This window comes from Pteropus vampyrus, unplaced genomic scaffold (genome assembly GCF_000151845.1).
Source record: "Pteropus vampyrus isolate Shadow unplaced genomic scaffold, Pvam_2.0 Scaffold61, whole genome shotgun sequence".
Taxonomy (NCBI): domain Eukaryota; kingdom Metazoa; phylum Chordata; class Mammalia; order Chiroptera; family Pteropodidae; genus Pteropus; species Pteropus vampyrus.
In genome coordinates, this window is record NW_011888842.1 from 2,008,282 (window position 1) to 2,016,699 (window position 8,418).

The window sequence follows — 8,418 nt, forward strand, 5'->3', positions numbered from 1 at the left end:
AGCCTAACAGATGAAAGAGAACATTGGAGGAACTCCAGCTGTGGTTACAGGGAATATCAGGGTGGGGGTGGGGGAGTGGTGAGCATTGAGGCAGAAAAACTAGGCAAAGTCTAGGTTGCAGGTAGGTAGACTAGGTCAAGGATGTTAGGCTTTAATCAAGTGCTGTAGTTGTTAATGGGTCCAGTGGTTAGTAGAGCCTTGCAGATAGTAACTTCTCAACAAATTCAAAGTTAAATGTGCTGTGTGACACAGCAGTTGACCAAGAAAAATCCACTGAAGTGTTGATGTTTGTTCACTCTTCACACAGACTCCTCTATTATACTAGGGGTATTATGGAGAATAGGAACGCCATATATCTAAGCCTCAGTTTTCACATCTATTAAATGGGATATTAAGATAATCACATAAGGCAGTACATAAAAAGAACCTAGTTTCTAGGAGACCTTGAGTAAAATTTCTTAACATTTTCTTCTCTCCTATGCTTTTAAATTGAGATAATCACTGATCATGCCATTAAAGCAAAAATTATACTAATTGTTAGGTAAAGTATACACACTAGAATATCCCCAGGAGAACATCAAAATTAAATAGCAATATTACTAATATTTACATACATTCTATGGTATCCCATTTCCAAAGCACTTTGATAAGAAACAGAGGCTTAGAAAGTTTGAGTGATTCGATTGTCACTTCACCACTTAGTGATAATACTGGGACAAAAACCCAAGTTTCCTTCCTGCTCTAGACCTCTTCCCTCTAGTCCCTCTCATGTTCAACTCCCCATCTCCAATCCCCTCCCATCCCCACCACTCACACTGATGCTTGATTCCCATTCTGCTTCTAAATATGTAACTCAAGGCTAGTCACTTGGGTGTTTTTTGTGCACCTCTGATGCGTCTTCTATAAAGTGAAGACAGGAAGATCTTATCCATGTTTTTGTCTAATTGGCTAAGGTGGTCAAGGGAAACAGAACAAGTGCAAGACTATACGAGCCTGTCACTCTATCGTGAACTCTCACGCAGCTATGGTTATGATATCTGTGCTGCACCGTCCTGTAGGAGATGGAGGAGAGTGGAAGGAAGAAAGGACATTCATTAAAACCTCAGGAGAAATAAGATCTTGTCACTTATATTTAGGAAAAGAATCACTTGGAACCCCAAAAGTGCTTTGGACTGAATTCAAACACTAAATGTTCTTATCCCAATGGCCTCTTCCCATTGAAATCTTTTGTCTCTATTTGGTCTATAAAATCTAGTTTTCTTTATATCCAATTACTCAGTAAGTCATTTTGATTTCACCCTTTGACTACTTAGCTCAGTTTTTCTGCTCTCCACCCACTTGCTATTTGTCATGATCCAAAGTCTTATGACCTTTCTCTAGGTCTCTCCACCTCCTGTTTTTCCTATCTCAGTCTATTGCTATACTTTGGTAGATAAATCTTTTTATAACCCATTTCTAGTCAAGTCTTTACCAAAATTAGGCTATTCTTCTCAATCAACTATAAAAGGGTTTATAAATCCCCAAGCCTAAAATCCCAGACCTTTCACAACTGTTCATGCTTTGCTCTGCCAACCTTAAAGCAGGCACTGGTCTCCTTTATTTTTCATAAGCCTGGGTCAAACTATTACCTTTGTTTCCTACTAGTGCTCTTTTGGTGAAACAGCTCCCTCTGCCTGAAATCTCCTCTCTGCCCATCGCCAGTCCCTGCTTGTTTATATCCTCAAATCAAATGATCCCAGGGATCAACCAACCTTGCTCTCAAACACCACCTTCAACTCTCTAGCTAGAACTGCCCTCCAAAATCTTCAAATTTCATTCTCTTTTTCTTTCTCATGAAAAACACTGGTTTATTCATTTACTTGAAAAAATTCATTTGAGAATTAAGCAAATGTCTTGACTCTGATTTTATACTATGATATCCTTAAGGGCAGGGGCTACATCTGATCCTTCATATCATCTCCAGTGCCTAGCATGGTGTTTGACACACAAGAGCCTGATATACCTCATGGGAATGAATTGGTTACTCTGAGCCTTTTTGTAAATTGCAGCAAAAAGAAAGTCTGTCAAGAGAGCTAAAGGTAGCTCTGATAGAAGCAAGAATAATCCCTGAATGGTGGTAATTCATGATGTAATTTAGACAGAGAAATGACAAACCCAGAGAAATTTGTCTCCTTTAATGTTTATCTTTGGAGTCGTCGTATGCATTAAGGCTCTGAGAGTCTTGGTCTTGCTCAAATTGTTTTGTTTTTCTTCTTTTTCCTGGCCCTCCCCCACTCACTTTTTTTTTTTTACAATGTTCTTAAAAAGTTGAGAATGGTTTATCTTAGCATTTGTAAGTTTATTTGTGGATGCAATTGTGAAGCTCATCATGTCAGTTTTATGAGAAGTCTGAGTCCATTGTCCTTAGAAAACGAAAATGATTAACATTGATTTGTTTTGTTACCCAATTGTTTAAATTATAATAACTCCCCATCAAGGTTTTTTAAGTACAGCTGTGTTTATGGATTAAGATCTACTGACTCAAATATTTACAGAGTTCCAAAAATTACAAGAACATACAGTGTCAGGAATTTTCCATAGGCTGCTCCTTTGAGCTGGACTGGGTTTCTGCTTAACTTGAAGAGAAGGCTTTATTTCAAAGGACATCCACAGGTCTATGTAACTGCATCACCAGATAGGTATCAAATGAAATAACTTAGAAGAAGGGCAATATTGGCTAAAATGGCCCTATTAAGAGTAATTCATGGCTGTTTTAAAGAAGCAGACATAGAGGGTTTGAAGCCCTAAGACTGTGAAGGACAGACCCTTCTAGCTTATAAAATCTAGCCTGTTGCTTTCACTTAACTTTCCATATTTCTTAAAGATGTCTCTGCCTTGACATTTTTTAAGTTCAGCTGGCCCTGAGTGAAAACAGAGCTCTGCCATTTTCTAGTTCTATGACTGAGACAAAGTACTTTGTCTTTCTGGACGCTTTGTCCTTATCTATGGGATAAGTGACCTTGGGTGAACATGAAAAGAAGTGTGCTTGAGTGAACATGAAAATGTACTTGGGGGAACAAGTGTATTTGGGGGAACATGAAAGTATAACATGAAAATGAATACTCATTTGCCTTTCTCCTTTAAGTCAGATTCTGTCCTTGGAAATATTGGCTTAAAAGTGGTATTTTTGCCAAAGAACGCTTGTAAAAAGGGAAAAAGAATACTGTCTTGGAATATGAAACTGAGGCTTCCAGTGCGTCTCAGCAGTCACCATGCATGGGTTTTCGTTAATCCACTTCCCTTCGCTTGGTCCATCATGGCTCTGTCCACGTCTTGTGCTAAGTCACAGGCTCCCTCATGTCCGGGGCTATGCCTTATTTAGCTTCTTATGGGGGTTGGAGGGTGGCCACAGTGTCAAGTCCTGGGTAAGATTTTTTTTGAAAAATTGTTGAGAAGAATGGAAAGTAGTAGGAAGGTTGGAAAATGCAAGGGAAGAAAGGGAGGTAGGAAAGAAGGAAGGAAGGAATCTACAAATCTGGGATAAGCAAACTTGTCCTACCTAATCCATGTGATAAGATTAAAGTCTGAGAGTGAAAAAAAAATCACCTACAATTTGCTGAATGGTAAAATCACAAAAATAACCTACAGGCCTATTGCATCTTTATACTTTATAGTACATAAAATACTTTCATATTCATAGTCTAATTGGATTCCCAAAGTCCCTTGAACTGGGTGGGATAGGGACAATTACCCACACCTGATAGGTGATTAAACTGATACTCATATAATTGAAATGACTTACCCATGGTTGCTCAGGTAAGTTGTGGGTCAGGACTATGACTGCTATTTTCTGACTTGAAATGCAGAGCTCTAATACAGTATGCAGTTATATGCCTGTTTTGGAATTCATAGAAAGAAAATATAATTTTGAACTAAAATAATGAGAAAAGAAACAGTGAGAAATTACAATATTTTAGGTGAACCAGTCATCAAAGTGTTAATTGTCCAGAAAGGGAATTAAGTTCATATAAGAATTGCAAAAGCAATCAACAAAACATAATGCTTGTCCTAAAACACTAGATGGATGCAAATAAGTGGTACTGTTTGTGGTACTTTGACAGAGGATAAAGAGAAAGGCACTTAAGTCGGACATGCCTGCTCTCAGTACCAGCTCAGCTACTTATCCACTTATCTGTGAACTCCGAGCCTCAGTTTTTCAATCTATAAGTAGGGTTACTAATACCTGCCTCATATAGCAGTTATGAAACTTTAATATTCTATGGCAAACATAAAATAGGTAAAAAACATGATTATTACTAAGAGAATGATCTTTGAGAACCTCCTTGCATTTCTGGAGTGAAATCAGATTTTGTTTTGCCATGCTCTCATCCTAGGTGAGAACTGTGCCTTGTCCTGGCATTCTCTCCATAGCCATATAGCAACAAGTATAATCCTTGCTAATCCACTCAATAACAGATGTAATCCTGAAGAATGCTGAAACACGGGTAATTTTCTGCATGGGAACATCCTGTGCCTGGCAGTAGGAAAGAGCTTTAGAGGATGGCAGTGGAGGCTTGTCAAACCCTGCTTGCACCGAGTACTTCTTCCTGGAGACACTCACGCCCTGGAATAACAGTTAATATTCTAGTTCCTGGCTCTGACCAACTTTTGTCGCAAACTGCGTCTGCTTCTGACTTTTTATGAGAGTGAAATTCACCTGCAAAATGTGTTTCTTTATTCACTTATTGCTTCAATTAGTCATTCATTCATTCAAATTATCTTGACTATTTCTATGCACCTAGTCACACTGGCAAGAGTGTATTTAATTATTTCTGAATGAAGAATTGAAAAATGAAGAGTCTCAAAGGCCCTTATAGTGTCTTCTTTGTGTTCTTCAACACTTCTACAAAATAAACAAAAATAAACTGTTCCATAAATTTTGAATTGTGGAGAACTGATAAATTCTAAGAACCAAGGAATTATAACATTTTAGGTAAGGATCCACAGAAATGGCCCAGTACATTCCCATTTTTTTTTCAGGCAAGATCAACATGGTATACTTAAAAGGGATAATTCAGGAAAGGTTAATGAAAAAATGACTTCTGAAGGCATGGTCAAGGTCAAAGGAGCCAACAAGAGATGGTGCAGCACCACAAGGCTAGCATTAGCAGGAAGCTATTAGCACCCTCAGGCCTGATGGGGAGAGTAGAGAGAACACTGTTATTATAGTCTAAAGAGAGAAAAATAAGTTCGTAGGAGGCGACCTCTGACAAGGGCTTTGGCCTTTATATGCAGGACTAACCACTGCTTACACGTGGCCTGACAGGGAGCAGAAGAATAAAAGTTCCAATCCCAGTCTTCTCTCTCCCTTCAATATCTTGCCAGTGCCTCCCATTGGCCAATCCCAGCTGAACATCAGTGAACAAGAGACCTCTCTGGTACAGCACATAGAGGTCAGCCTCTTAGGCCAGAGAACACAGGGGGAAAGGGAATAGGATGGTGCCGTAAATGAGGAATAGTCAACATCGGCATCGTGACAGAGAACACTGAGGCTGGGGGAGGAAGGCTGACTTGCCCATGAAAAGTTTCATTAGCAGATTGAGATGACAACTACTACTTTTACAGAGCAGTTACTTTGTGGCAGGCACAATCCCACATGCTTTTACTTGCATTAACTAACTTATTGATTTCTTACAATCCTATGAAGTAGCACTCCTATAAACCCCAAGTGAAACTGAAAAATTCCATATTTAGTTGTTCTTGATCCAGCTACATAAAATGCCAGAAACATTTAATCGGAATTGACAAAATGTTGACAGAGGGGAAAAACTGGAGTAGAACTTGGAGGATGAAACTCAAAATTCCAAACCTTTTCATCTTCCAGAAGTCTGGGCATTAGTCACCTAACAGAGCTATAGTAGACAGAATAATGGTTCCCCATTAGGACAAATGTCTATGTCCTAATCCTTGGATCATGTGAATAGGTTACATTATATGCCTAAAGATACTTTGTAGATGTGACTAAGGTTTCAGATTTTAAAATAGGAAAATGAACTGGTTTATTCAGGCAGGTCTTAAATGACACGAGCCCTTAAAAGAAGAGAACTTTCTCCAGCCAGAAGTGGAAGAGTTGTAGCAGAAGGGTAAGTCAGAGATTGCAAGCATAAGAATAATCCAAAATCAATCACTGAATCTGTGATGGAGGAAGCCATTAGAAAGAGCTAGAAAGAGGCCTCTGGGAGATAACGGTGTCCTTCGGCCAACAGCCAGGAAGAAAACAGGGACTTTAGTTCCACGGCATCAAGGAGCTGGATTCTGCCAACAATATGAACAAGTCTTGGGTGTGTTTGTTTGTGTGTGTGTGTGTTTATTGAAATGTAAATGTATTCGTATATATTGTAAAATGATCACCACAATAAGTCTAGTTAACATCCATCATCATGCATGATTACAATTTTCTTTTCTTGTGATGAGTACTTTCAAGATTTCCTCTTTGAGCAACTTTTAAACAGGCAATACAGTAAAACTAACTGTAGTTAATAATAGGTGAAGGGGGTCAAAAAGTACAAACTTCCAATAATAAAATAAATAAGCCATTGAGATGTAACATACAGATATAATAATATGTATTGCATAAATATGTATTGTTTTAATCAACTGTCTTTGTGGTAGTTTGTAATGACAGCAACATAAAATTAATACAGAGGCACCTGTAACTTGAACTGAAACCCGAAGAGTTCTGAATTCTGTGGAGACATTCTTGTCCAAGCTCTTCATTCTATAGAAATCCTTGCTATACCATAGACAAAAAAATAGCCAAACAAAACAAAACAAAAAAACAAAAAACTGGACAACATCACATGTTGATGAGCATGTAGAGCATCTGAAACTCTCATACATTGTTCATGAGAATATAAAATGGCACAACTCTGGAAATATTTGTGACAGTTTCTTTCAGAGCTAAACATACACCTATACTATGATTCAGTAATTCTACTCTTAGGGATTGACTCAAGAACATTGAAAACATATGTCCACAAAACACCTTTTGCATAAATATTTTAGCTCAAAACTGAAAACAGCCCAGGTTTACATCAACAGGAGAATGAAAAAATAAACTGTGATAAGTACATACTATAGAATACTATATAAAATGTCCAGAATAGGAAAATCCATAGAGAGATAAAGTAGAATAGTGATTGCCAGAGGCTGGGGGGCAGGGAGAAAATGGGGAATGACTACTAATATGTAAGAGGGGGTCCCCAATCCCCGGGCCGCTGACCAGTACCGATCAGTGGCCAGTTAGGAGCCAGGCTCACAGCAGGAGGTGAGCGATGAGCCAGCAAAGCTTCATCTGTGTGTGCAGCCACTGCTCAGCACTAGCACTGCCTCAGCTCCACCGCAGATCATCATGCATTAGATTCTCTTAGGAGCACTGGTCCCTGGTGCCCAAAAGGTTGGAGACCACTGCTGAGCAGGATTTCTTTCGGTGGTGATGAAAATGTTCTGGAATTTGATTGTGGTGATGGTTGCTTAACTACTGATTTGTAACTTTAAATGGCGTATTTATATATGGTATATCATTATAGCAATTATATCTCGATTTTTAAAAAGCAGCAAAAAAGGAAAAGGAACAAATTATGGATACATGAAACACAGGTGAATCTCAAAAATATATGCAGCATAAAATAAGCTTCACAAAAAACAGTAGATGTTTTATAATCCCACTGATATAAAAGCCTAGCAGATGCCAAATTAAAGTATGATGGAAACAATTCAGAAGAGTGGTCGCTTTATAGAATAGCAGTGGGGCTTGACTGCGGAGTGGCATAGAAAAACTTTTTGGTGTATTGGTAAAGGTTTATATCTTGATAGAGATTGGAGGCCATGCAGGCATATGCATTTGTGAAACTCATCAAATGGTACACTCAGGATCTGTGCATCCATTGTATGTAAATTTCACCCTCCCGTCCCCGCACACACACAACGAAACAAATACTGAACACCAGGTAATTATAAGCAGACTAATACATTTAGAAGTGTACCAGTGTCTATGACTTACTTTGAAATACACAAAAACAACACTGTATTGTCACACAAATAAAGGGAAGACTAGATATATAGATATGGGATAAAGCAAGTATACCTAGATGCTAATTGTAGAATCTAGGACATAGGGATATGGGTATCTATTGTACAGTTTTTACAATGTTCCTTTACGTTAGAAATGTTTATAGTTAAGTGTTAGAAAAATGATGCTTGGTCTCTGCTTGAATATTTATAATGATGGGGTACTCGTCTCATAAGACAGCCTTTATTAATATTCATTAGCTCTGATGTTAGAATTATCTTCCAGATGTTGAGATTTTGCTCTACTGCCATCCAGTGGTCCTTGTTTCACCTTCTTGGTCCCAAATAAAATATCTACTCCTCAGTCCC